Source organism: Anopheles marshallii, chromosome 3 (genome assembly GCF_943734725.1).
Source record: "Anopheles marshallii chromosome 3, idAnoMarsDA_429_01, whole genome shotgun sequence".
Taxonomy (NCBI): Eukaryota; Metazoa; Arthropoda; class Insecta; order Diptera; family Culicidae; genus Anopheles; species Anopheles marshallii.
This window is the reverse complement of record NC_071327.1, coordinates 38,971,760-38,985,745: the sequence shown is the minus strand read 5'-3', so window position 1 is coordinate 38,985,745 and position 13,986 is coordinate 38,971,760.

Sequence of the window (13,986 nt, the reverse complement as noted above, 5' to 3'; positions counted from 1 at the left end):
CGACCTGGTCGGTAAAAATATGCGGTAGTGTTTTGTTTCAGGTCCCATTACGTTTTTTTTCAGCAAACAGTTTTCGGTAAGACACATTTAGTCGCTTTGAATTTTCTTTAAAGATGGTGGTAAGACACGTTGAATTGGGGAGTTTTTTGTTCTCATCCTAACTTGCTTGAAAGCAACAGCTGCATTCGTGCAAATAAATGTTTGCTTGTGTGAATATTTTTGAATCACCAACCGGGACAACGGGGACAAACGTGTATTGTAGAGTATTTTATGCCGCTAGAGAACCTAGCGTAAAGAGTGTTAAAAGTGAAAAAGTTGCCAACACAACCAGTGTGTAGTAAACAGGACATTGTAAACTGCGCTATTAATGACCTTTTGCTTCAGTTGAGTTTATTTTGAATGGGCAGCAACGTGTGGTTTTGGGTAGATGGTTGACTGCATAGGAAGGTTTGCTGCTGAATGTGGCATCCTTAAGAATAGAATGATGATGATGATGATGATGATGATGATTATAACGATGACGTCGGAGGCTTCCGTTTGATTGATGATTTTTATGGGGACACGGCATCATAAAGCATTTTACATGATGTTCCCGTTGATGGGCGTAGAACAGCAGGTGATAAATCGTACGCAGCGAGCAGTCCGTTTGATGAGTTTATGAATGGTTGAAAAATAGCATAAAACGCACAGGTTGCCAGGAAATTGGCTTGAAAGATTAACATCCTAGAGAGGCTTATTTCTGGTCCACACTTTAGGGTCATGGAAAGTAAGCTAAGTACATGCTCGATGGACTGTGTTTAAAGCAACAAATCCGTTTATGTTATATAGGAAAATAAAATAATTATATACTGAAATTTTACAAGCGATCTCTTAATATTAAGCACGATGTTATGAGATGAGTCTGCAAAACATCAAATTATGTATGGCTTTAGGCAGAACAAAACAAAACACAAATTAAAAATAATCTATTACCTCAAATTTAAATGAAGCTTGCAAATATTAATGCATGATATTGTCTCATCATATAGATCTGCTTGTTACCACAATGGATTTTTGTAACACAGGCAATGACGCAAAGCCGTAAACAACATGTTGAATATGCATTGCTAATGAAATCAATTCCACTAGCCTATACATTTGCAGCGAAAATATTCGTTTCACAATAAAACATAATTTAAACCGTACTCAATATCTCGAATCTAAATGAATGATGTGTTGCGAACTTGTCACTAAAGTTGTATATTTTGTTTACATACGTAATTAGATGAATTGGGCTTGTTCATTTAATATGAAGCCTTACCCCAAACGTATTCGAAGGTTGCCAATGTGTGGAATGCTCGGTGTTACTGTTTAGTGTATGTTGGAGAAAGTTTAACCATAACCAACAAAACTATTTTATTGCCATTGGTCATACACACGGGGAATGGCTTTTTGGCGACGGGTATCGGGACCAAGCGAACGAACGGCTCAATTCGGAAATCCTTCGACGTGTGCCGGTTACGTTCTATGTATATGTGTAGCTCATTTGCTGGTACGTGCACAAGGACGATTATTGGAAGCGTGTTGCCGTGGTAAATGGTAGGAAGTCGACCGGATGGAATGCAAGTAGAAAAAGCTTAACATATGTAACGCATATGTAAATACGCTTACTCATGGCATAGTGAATGCGCCCCGGAGCCAGGCGAGGCCACCAATAGAGGCGTTCATTTCGGGGACTGTAGCTTTAACAGACGTAATTTGGAGAAGGCAAAGAGAAAGTTTTCCACCCGTATAGAGGTGGGTACCCGGCTGCATTCCGCATCAAGCACCTCGTTTTCCCTATAGCTACGGTTCTAAACAGTGGTTGCTTCCATGTGTGTATTTATGTGCAGTTGGGACGATGTGTTGTTGTGTTTGCTCTTCCGGTTTTTACAAACTTTACTCTACCCATTTTCCGGGGCATTTCCCGCGTAACAATTTTGTAGCTTTGTGCAAAGTTAGTGTGTGTGTATGCCTGTGTGCGCCCTTGGTTTGTGTTTTTGTTTCGTTCACTTAGGCACGCCGGTCGATGGAATAACTTATTGAATCTCGGCCATTAAGAAGAGCTGGGCCCAGGAACTGCACCGGAGCCATTTGTTGTCGGTTGCCGGTTTCTTTGCGTTACCAAACGCGATTGTTGTCGTGGTATGTATGTGTGTGCTAGTTATGTGCAGGTTTGCAGAAACTATTGCACTAAGGTATGAGCAGTGTGTTGAACGAGGAATGCACTGGTAGCGCAAAAAAAAAAAAAACTGGTGGATTTAAATCAGTGCATCATACTCCGGGTGCTTTAGCGTGGCTTTTGAGGAAGAAAAAAAGGCCAGCATGCTTGCGAAAGGTGAGCAAGTTTTAGCCATAATGAAGGAAGAATCAACTTTGGAACCTGGCAGCTTGAATGGAGGGTGGAAAGTGATGCTAAACTTCCAACAAGGGTACCAGAGTTCGAATCGAGGATCTTGTCGTACTTACGACCAACAGAAGGCGTAATATTGTCCAAGTTCTATGTATGTGCTACTGTACCTGAGTGCTGCCCAACGGAGCAATGGCTCGGTGTGTGCGAAGTGTGAGTGGTTTTTTCTAACGCCTCTTACTTTGAGCTTTTTACCAACTCCATAACGTCACACCAGCCGTTTAACTGTTTTCTTTGCGGCAGGCGGATTTTAAAATGGAAAGCGTGAAGAAATTGTGAAAAGAACCAAACAAAAAAAGCGCATAACCTATGCCAGAGCTAGCTTCACCGGGTGAACGGTAGTAGCAGCAATAGAAGCAGCGTGGAGCAAAATTTATCGTTTGCAATAATGAAAACTTTTCTGCCAATATATGTGCCTTAGCCGACGACGATGTGACGCCGTGTGCTAGCGAACGTGTATAGGTGGCAACGATGAGCAACCAATGCGTTGCCTGAACGCGCCTGAAGATTAGTGTCGATGGTTCGGTGCGGTCGGGATTGGTTTGCCCAGAGTTTTCGAGAACCGATGGCGGCTCGGATTGAACGATTTATGGGAAGTTGTTTGTTTGGAAATATTATACAGAAGGCAGTTTTGCGGGCGTGCCTGTGTGCATGGGAGTGTGTTTTATGCACACCAGCTGATGTGTGATGTCCGCTCGCTGAGAACTGCCGACAAATAAGTGATCGGAATGTAAGGCCTCAACTCAATACATTCTCTGGCAGCGCATGGGCCTGTATAAACAGTTTATTTGATCAGAAAACGGGTAGCTGCTGGTGTGGTGGTACAGTTTTGAAAATGGAATTTATTGTCTAGACACAAAACGCTTGAAATTGTGTTCGAGATGTATGATTGCATCAAGCACGTGAAATTGTAAGCAGCAGATGTCCTTCTTAATATTCTTTTGAGCATATAAAATTATTAGATTCTCTGCTAAGTACCGTTTATTTGAAATATGCATATATGCATGAAATATGTGTTATGCATCTTTTAATTAATGAATAATTCAAAAATTTTATTGAATTTTTTGATTTAAATAAAATGTTGAGTAAGTGAAATCCCACTTACCCAATATTTAATTTATTATTATGATATTATTTATTATTATTCTCATGATGTCTTTAGTCGTATATATGTCAAATCTCGAAATCTTTGATGAAAATGTGACTTTTTTAATCTATCGTAAAATCAAGTCATTTTCGATCTTCTCAAATTACTTGAAGCATTGTTTTTTTTTTTATATATGTTTTTACCGTGTTGCAATGAAAAGGGCGAGGAGGTGTGTAATTACAGAATCACTTTGTGGTCGGGCGTATTCATCGCAGAGTTCGATATAATTCTTCCAATTGGTTAAATTCAACAACTTATGCTAGTGTGTACAGATCAGGTCGCACCAGCTTATCGTCTTTAAACGCATTTTATTTACCTGCACGAAGACTGTCGGCCGTTATTGAAATCGCCATGTTGCAAGTGACAAAACCAGCGGAACCCGTTAATAGCGATATGTATGTATTAATATTGCGATATGTACGATTATTTGCGCTTGGTCATGTATGTACAGGCACATAGTTTGTTTGTGTTCATATTTCATTACAAACGTTCTACAAATATCTGATTCTAAATGTAAATTATGTATCAGCGTAAAATACAGTATACAACAAGAGCTCTGTTAGTAATACTGTGATAATATCTCATAAACTTATGATTATTTAGATAACATATAAATCTTAACAGAATTAAATACTTTCAAGTTTGATCTGCTTATTATCCTAGAACTCTTTATTCATTTTATTCCATGCTTCGAAACGTGATTAACTTGGTATATTTGTTTAAATTTCTTTTTTCTTTTACCAAAAACGCGTTTTTCTTCTGTAACAGAACATTGATTCTGAATAGCATAGTTATTATTTAATTAAAATTAAGGCACCAAACGTGCCGCGGATTACGAACGAAGTTGTAAATTTTCATCACAATTTTACAGTCTGGCAAGCAAAAGTGCTGAAATTGGAGACAAATAAGGAGATAAAATGTTGCTCAAAGCAAATGTAGCAGTATGTGACGAAGTTGTTTTTTTAGTCTTTCACCCGCTTTTGAAACTTAATGCGTGAATGTGACTGTGTCTCAGATGGCCAGAATGATCGCCAGAACGGATGGCATATTTTGATTGTGGTAGCAGACAGTGTTAGGCGCCGCGATGAGCACGGTGTTGGTGCTGGTTTACAGAATTATGTAAAAAATGTACTTTCATCATTTTGGTGTGCGAAGAGATTGGGTGGTAATAAAAATGGTATGTGTGGTGCCGTGTGCAGAAAATGGATATCTTGCGCTTTGCAAGATGTGCTACAGTTCTACCTTCATATCATATTTTTAACGACAGCGTAGCAAACTTGACGATGGTCGGTCCATCTACCAAGAGAGTGGTAAAAAAGCTTAATACATACTAGGGACTGATGCCGTCATATCCTTTGAAGTTTTCATGAAGTGGAGGATTGTGTGGCTCGGTTGGTTTTGCACATGTTCAAATGGAGGAATCCACTCGCCTCATCCACTCGAGAACTTCCAGCGAGTTTAATTTGTGCAATGGAAACGCCTGGTAGTTCAAATAAGTTATTGCACCAGCATAGTTATGGCGCTGCAAATTAGCAGTATGATAGTGGATGGTCATTGTGAATACTGCTGTGGAAAATGTGTAGTGCTTCAAACATTAACATGGAATGAACTCATACATGTACATAGTATCATAGTTTGAGTTTGGTTTGAAATAGTTAATACGGGCAGGGATTTTTGGTTGATTTGTACAGAACAAATTTTAATCGAATAAGCTCCCTTTAAATACTGTGCTACATAAATAGGTCTATCCAGATGAGTAATATGCGCGTAGCTTTGTAACACAGTCTATAGTACACAGGATGTTATCAAGATTTTTTTTTTACCGAAGAAAAAAAAACAAATCCATTTGGCTTTTTTTTTCTTTTTCCTTAGCACGGTTTTATTGACTCAGTGCTAACAGTGGTAAAACGATCTGGGTGGGATTTTCCGGTCCTGTCGAGTAAAGGAATACTATCAAATACTAGAATAAAGAATAGTATTAACATAACAAATATATTTGACCTATTGTACATCGAACACTGAACAATCATTGTTTTCTTGTGATAGTGATTATTATTGGATATTTATTGAATGATTCTTAAATGCCTGAAATATTAAATAATCAGTTCCATTTTTTTCTTTGTTTTTACAGGTAATTACGAACATCAAACAAAGACTTTTGCGCATGATGATCTTTCAATCGTTTTACCTTATCGAGTGAACAACAGAAAATAGTAAGTAATGTGTCCAAAATGTGTGCGTGAATTAGCATATTTTTCAATTGCCCTATATTGGAGTAACGATTATCTTCAGCGTCAATGGGTGTCAATCCTATATAATTATTATTTTCCGTTCTATAAAAAAAAAACATTTGCTTAGATGTAATTATCAATATTTTGGTAATAACTGTAATTGTGTTAATTGATTAAACGATTGTTTGAAAGAAATATTTATTCAATAAAAATTAAAAGTATATGTTATATTGCCATTTTATAATAAAAAAAATAAAAAATTCAAACCTGTTCGAGTAGTTTTCGATTGTATACGAAAGTGTTGTCACGAAATGATACGTAATGATGGGAAATATAGGTTGTATGCTGCTTTTTTGAATGAAATGAAAACAATAATTCATTAAACTCTCTTTAGTATATTTTGTACAAGTTATAGGCCAGTTACCTATATCATATTCATGTACTTGTTTAGGTTAGTTAAGTGTATAATATGACCTAGTAGGTAGGTCGTTACGACAAGAAGAAAAAAAAATATCTACAGCAAAAATATTTGATAAATCTAGAATAAAATAACTCAATTAGACGCTAAGTTTTCCAGAAGACACTTTAAAATGTCAATTGTTAGATGAAAATAATATTTATTTCAAAAAACTTTTTTCACAAAATGCAGCTAAGCATCATGTCATACGTACACTTTCATTACCATTAACGTTGTATCTTTTATCAAAATCATTATACAGGCTGTCTTGCGTGAGCGACACATCTTTGTCACGTCCGTGTACAATGTTTAGAACAAGCATAGCTTTTAATCGTTCATTTCTTATCATGTGCATTGTTCAACAGGGAATGAGTATTTGAAGAAAAGATTGCCAAACGTCTGTTGACAATAGTGTAGTGTTGACCACGCACAAAAGTTGGAAGAAACATCTGCAAAGCATTTCCCCACTATCTCATGCAGGTGCCATGTACATTAATACTGCTTGCTTTGAAAAACGCACGTCGCATCGGTATGCGTAACGTTGTTAGATGAGCTTTTTTAGCCTTATGCTCTACGTACTGGGAAAAGTGATCGTGTCAGCAAGGTAATGCAGATGTTAAAGGGTGTGCACACTTCCAGCTCACAGTTTCCGAATGCGCCCTTTTCAGCCAGAAGCTGTTAGTCATATAATCGTCTTAAATCAGGTGGACCTACACTTGTTTCATTGCATTGCTGTAGTGACAGTGGGAATATGTGAATCTGAGCAAGCGCTAAATGTAGGTTTCGCTGGTCAAATCGCTACCCACGCATATAAGGCTCGTATGGTGGCAGGTGTGAGGAACCGTCGTGCCCGGTTGTATGGTTTATGATTCCCCAAAATAATCACATTCCAGTCACGGAAGTCGATTTAGTCGACACCTAATGGGTGCTGATATCGCGCTTCCGTCGCTACGAGTGCAGTGAAAACTGTTTCACTTTTAGCGTACTCTTCGGTTCTAATGATTGCATCGTTACCCCGCGGCACACACTGTAGACGGTTCGTTTGCAGAACGAAATGGAATAATTCGGTCCGTACGCAGGTGTGTTCAGAAAATGAATTTGGATGTGCGGTTGAAGTGAAATGATAGGAAGTTAGATTTCAATGTTTCAGAACATCGGAAGTCAACAGTAGGAAGCGGGTACTTAGCAATTTGGATCATGTGTTCGTCGATGCCTACTCGCTCAATAATAAGTCACGGGGTAGCGCAGCTGTGAAGCATATGAAATGAACTGAAGAGTGTAGTCATTTTGAAAATTGGATACTATACGAGTTAATGGTTCCATGCCGTAACACATGGTGGCATACGAACAGTTTCCAAATTAGTTCAAAATGTTTGAACATTTGGTCGAAGCCAGATGATTTGGTTTATTTTGGCCATTGCATCATAGTGTGAAATTTTCAAGCTATACAAAAAGCAGTACAACGTTGAACAATGCCCTACTTTAAAAACTGTTTACTATTTTCGATCATATACGTAAACTATGTATAAATGCAACGAGATCGTTTATAAAGCATTTTTCGCAAAGAACATCTACAAAATTATTTTAAACACGCCTGACTGAGAATGAGCTACCAATTGGTTTAAGGCATGTGTTTCATGTGTTGAGACATGTGTTGGCATTTGCGTGACATAACTAAGTTCCATACGAAATAATGTATAATTATTAAAACCTGAACCTTTGTTTAATATAGTATTTTATATAGTTTAGTACACTAATGTGTACTGCGTTTAAATCAATTTGAATTCCGAAACAATTTTGAGGTCACACCCTGGCATCAAAATATAGATTTATCGACTTCAGAAATAAGTAAAATTAATCGCATAATATCCGGACACGACTTAGGTAAATATTGGCTTGCAAATATTAAAATTGTTAACGAGGCAATTTGCGTTCGCTGCGAAGTACCGGAATTCGCTAGACACATGTTTTTTGAATGTACCTAACACAATACACCTTTAGGGATATCATTTGATGAATTGAAAAAACATTGGAAAGATGAAGATGGGAAGATTATTAAGGAAATTGTAAATTTTGTGAACAAAATTAAGTTAAAATTCTAAAACATGAACTCCAAAATCGAAACCAAAACTAAGCGAAAATTTGCGCAAAACTGAAACGCCAATATGACTCTTTAAAGTCGAGAGGCAAACATAGAGTCTAGGTAAGCCTCTGAGTATGGACGGATGGGCATAGTGCGGCCAGCCATAAGAGGGAAGAAATATCCTACTCGAATAAATAGAAGAAGAAATATCAATTTGAATCTTCATCAATTGTTGGTTCTTTTTGACCGGCTATTGGTGGCAATCATTACATAAGGCTAAAAAGTTGGTCTTGTTAGTCATTTTTTTTAAATATAAAAATGCTACTTAAGGGTTTTCACAATTTGAAACTTATTTTACGTTGCAAAATGAAATGTGTATCTACACCATGGGCAAATTGTAGCTTTACATGAGGTAATTTCCAGGAGATTTATCTTTTAGTTAGCACAAATGGGAGGACAGCAACGATGCGTACCCACGGAAAACTTTTCAACCTCTACCAGAGTTTTTGATGCTTGGAGCTGCTGTTTCGATGCAAAAGGCTAAACATCGGACAAGGAGTGCACAAGAAAAAGAGCTTCGAAAATCTCTTAAGCTGTGGTGTGAGTAATGGAGATACATTTGCTAATGTGGTTCGTGCTTTATTTATGTTGTGTGTTTGTTGTGTTGAAAGTAGTTTGGCGTTGTAGAAGCTGCATGTTGCAGTTTTTGTCGTTAATTTTCATTTTTGCTTTGTGAGTAAAAACCACTGAGAAGAGTTTTTGACGGTTTATCGTCAACAGTAACATTCAGGTCACACATTGTCATTGCATTGCATTGCACAATGGCTAGGGTGTCATTTACATGCCAAAATTTGCTTTCTATTTAACCAGATCATTTAACATTCTCTTTCGGTGTTATTTACTGTTTTGAAGACACTGTACAGAAGTTTACTGTTTTTGACACTGTACAGCAACATGTGTTTTGATGATTTTTTCTCGAATGAAGAAAGATCTTTGAGAATTAAAAAATTGTAATGTAATAATAGTGAAACGTTTTTACATACTACTAGTAGTTATTACTTGTTGTAGTTTTTACTATTTGTTTTTATTCCTAATATGTACAGCTATGAATTGAGCATAACCTACATTGATGTCATGCAACAAGATATATGCGATTATAAGGATTATATAGTGCAAGGTGAAACGATCCATGAGATTACATGAATCTGACGGATTTTTTTTGGAGAAGGAACGATTGACTCTGAATCTCTATTCTGACGATTAATGACTTCTAAATAAATCACGAATCCTCGAATCGTTAGAATAAGGAGAGAAATTTGAAATAAGCAAAGAATGCTGATAAAATGTATTTCTTTGTCCAATCCACACTATCCAAGTAATACCCACAATCTTCCGAATGTGTGCACTTTGAACTTGTAACTTTGAAAAATATGATGGATATCTTCAGAGTCGACTCATGATTTGAATAACTCTTCACTGAAGCTTCATACGAGGGACCTTTCTCAAAAAAATATAACACATATACAGATACACTAGATACAGCACTTGTAATATAGTTAAAATAATATAGACAGCTAAAGCCCAAAGATTTTTTTCAACCCAGAACAACCCAGTTAAAAGATGTCCTGTTTCAAGAAGTTCAATTTGAAAACAATGCGCAAGAAACAAAATGTTTTAAATTTATCATAATATTCTCAAGTCGAAAATGAACCGTTGCAAAGCTAGTATGATTATATTTTTCAAAGTGCATGTTTAAGTAATTTTTGAATAATAAAATTCTATATTACTACATGTACTGTGTATACTATCCACTAACTGTATCTGAATAATGTAGTGATAAAAGGAAATGCATTCGACCTATTGTGTAAAACCGACTATGCGATGTTAGCGTTTTGGACGTAGGCACCTTTATTGATATGCAACGGTCAAATTAATTAGATTTTTTAGCTGCCTTAGGAAGATCTGTCCAATCATTCACAGCTCGTATACTGCACTTGTTGGAAAGAAGCATACAATAGAACGATGGTCCCTTTGGTGCCTACAGCTGGATGTTAGGTTGGTAGGTAGCCGGTACCTCCTTGTCTCAGCAAGCATTTCGATTCATGCAAAACAATGGAATATTGCCGAAACCGGTTTCCGAGCAGCCGTAGCATGGTGCTTTTTGAATTGCTTTAGGCGTCTTGATGGGGATATAAAAGCTCGATATAATTCAAAGGTGGGCCATAGAATGCCGTTGATAATACGCAAGGGAAATCCAGGGAACAAATATGATGCACGAAAGGGAATGGTGATTCGTGAGGGAGTGTTGCCATACAGTAAAATGAAGCTAGACAATAGGTGGGCTGAGCAATAAAAGAGAACAAACACCGACACAACAAACGAGGCGTAAGCATTCACATATGCACCGAGGGAAAGGTCCGTTCTACGAGCAAATACATGGAAAGCCAACGCAGAGGCTGACGAAAAGAAGAGCCATGTGTCCCATATCTACAGTGCGGGAAGATGCAAGGATCAGACAAAATAAAAGGTTGGCAGTTTTTCTGAATGTCCAAGCTTGTGTGTTGATGTTGGTTAGATAAAAAATGGCCACCGTTTCGTACGTTTAAGGTGCACCACAGCCGACTACCTGTGTGCAGTGGAGGCGCCCAGTACCGCACGGCGTGTATAGATGGTGGATGCACAGGGAAGTAAAAGCAGAAGTCACTGGACCAGCAAGGCAGTATGTTTTGAGATAAATGAGGCAAACGAGGACATGTACTAAGCGAAACAGGGCATAATAACGGAGAGAAATGATGAATGGGTATGTTGGGTGATCCGTAGTTGCAGGTTCCGGGAAATGAAACTGAGACTGAAGTACCTGTGGTGACCGTTCGAGCTAAGGTGCGTTTTATGAGCTTCGACCCATGCAGGATAAGGACAATAAAGCAAGGACACGGAGTTGGTGGGTATCAAAAAGCCGTGTATGGTACAGAGCACGATCGAGTCTTTTGATTCTAATTTTAGCTCAAGACAGAAGTCAAATTGCACGGCGCGGAAAAGTGTTGCAAGGTATGTAGGTACAAACGGGGAAAAGTTTCAATTAACAAGCAAATTTCCTTATATACAAAATGGTTTTTGTTCTCGTTGATGCTTGTGCCGAGTATGGTAGAATCAGTGAAGAGGAATAAAAATAAATATAAAGCAATAAATAAATGGCTATCGAATGAAATTGTGCGGAGAGCTACCTATTCCAAGTGCTGCATAATTTGCGGTTTATTTTATAGGTATGTGTGAAATAACAACCGCAGAGTGTTGTATAGCACCTTGGCCCGTTAAAATCAAACCTTGTAGTAAGTTTGGAAATCATAAGAGAGAGTCGTTTTTCTTATTGGTCTAGGGACTTGATTCGATACCATTTTTATATGTTTTTGAAAACAATAAAAACACTGCCATTGTTTGGACATATCTACACGGGTTTCATTTTATATAAATCACGGAATGATCTGATAACAACTTACCTGCAATTTCCTTTTCGTATGCTTATAATTCAACAGATAGTTTAAAGATTATCGTGTGGTTGGATGCGAAGACATTGTACTTGCCCTTCATGTGATAGTAAGTATGAAGAATGTAATGCAAGAATGTTCACACAAAAATCTTCTTCGTCGAATCATCGATTTACAATGCTCACTGCCCGATATTGAGTCACTACTGATTTTGTGCTCGGTAGTCTACGTTGGTTTCTGCTGGTGTTCAATTGATTTCCCAACACGTCAAAAACCCATCCAGACAAACAACAGCAGCAACACCTTGAACGTCAGCCACCTGCCTTGATAGCACCATGTGCTGTCGGGTCGAAAGAACATCTATCCTATTGTGTGAAGGTTTTTTTTAGTCCTAGCTCGGTGCAATCTGGATAATATGGCTCTCTTTCGTTCTTGAGCCTTTGTTAATGGTTTGCGTTTCTCTCCCATTCGTCAACAACCGGCACTGACACACAATTATATTCGCAGGCGGTGCTATAGAACATCGATTTGAAGCTGTTTGACTGGTGCACAAAAAGCTGTATGCACCCTTCCCTGAAGCGCTTTCAGTTTCCCTGCTGCGCTTTCTATACCAATGTCGCCACTGTTGCACCGAGCCTATACGTCAGTTCTTTCACTGGATCGTGTTGCTTTTCACTTTGCTCATCAAATGGCAGTTGTCATCCGATTGACGAGTGTTGGAATTTCAATTAAAAATCAAACTCTTATCACTTAGCCTTTCAATCACGTATCAATTGTCTTTTCTCGGATGCCTTACTGCCATGCAAATGCTGCTGCTGCTGCTGCTGCTGGTTGACATGCGATACTTTCGGCATCAACGACGTATTGTATGAAATGTACCGAGAAAATGGCACGATTTAGGCAGGTGGTGTCGCCGGAAATTCCACTTCGTTGATTTGAACGTCAAAGGGTGAGTGAAATGTACTATCCGTGCATTTCCTTTCGAATTGGATTAGATAATTAGAACCACACGAGTGGAAAGGCGAACAGAGCACTTTTGTTATTACCAAGTTAATAAGAACTTAATAACACACATGGTTGTAGATACAGAGCAGAGTATCGTTATGTATCATTATCGTAATTATGATGTGATCGAATTATTCTCAAAAATACTCTTCTTAGTTTTACATAATTCACTTTTGTTATGTACGCACACTTCAAAGTAAGACATTTTTGTTGTACTGTGTAATTCCGAAAACGATACGCAAATGCAATGTTGTTTAAGTTTTGAGTAAAAATTTCACTTTAAGTTGTGTTCACCATGTCGTCGCAAAAGTTTGACATTGTTTGTGGGCGATTTTTTGTTTTACTTTACTTTGAGCCTCCATTATGTACCGTTCTCTGTACTGTCATTTTTCTTGTTCAAATTCGTTAGTATTGATACTGTCCCACTGTGTGTTTGGTATACTTTTCGAACAATGGGTGGTTGAAGAAAAGTTTCGTAGATATTTTTCACAAAGCACTGAAACAATGTGGCAAGAAATACTGAACCGTGCAAAATGATCGACATAGTAGCGAGAAAAATTGAGCGGACGAGAATGGTGAATTTAGTGTACTGTTTTTTTTTGTTGTTGCTGCCACTGTTTTTCTAGTTTGTAAGGAATGCTCGTCGAGGGCGGTCCTTTGCGTTGGTAGCAGCATGATTAAAGAAACTTTGTTTCATTTGGCGTTTTACGGACTTCTACTTGTAACATTCTTTCTACCGTACAACTGTGGCAATATTGTTTGTTGATCAATTAGAACATTCAATGGTAGACGAAGATTACATTTAAAATTCATAGCCGAACTTAATTATTTTTGTTTCCACTTTCCAGTTCTAGACATTGTTTGGATGTTTGAATTTCAAAAAGAACACTGTGTATTTTGCGGAACACAACAATAAATGAAATATCGCATAAACTATGGCAAAAGCTCGACAACTTCTCCATATGACTGGGTAATTAACAGCGTCTCGTGTAAAGCAACTACCGAAATTTTCGAACCCCAACACCGGGACGCGAACTACCGAAGGAAACAACCGGGCCGTAATACGTACGAACGCGAGGCAGCCTTACCGTTACGCACATGGCTCCTGTCATCGTGATTGTGGCGATAAGACTGACAGCTCGTAGCAATC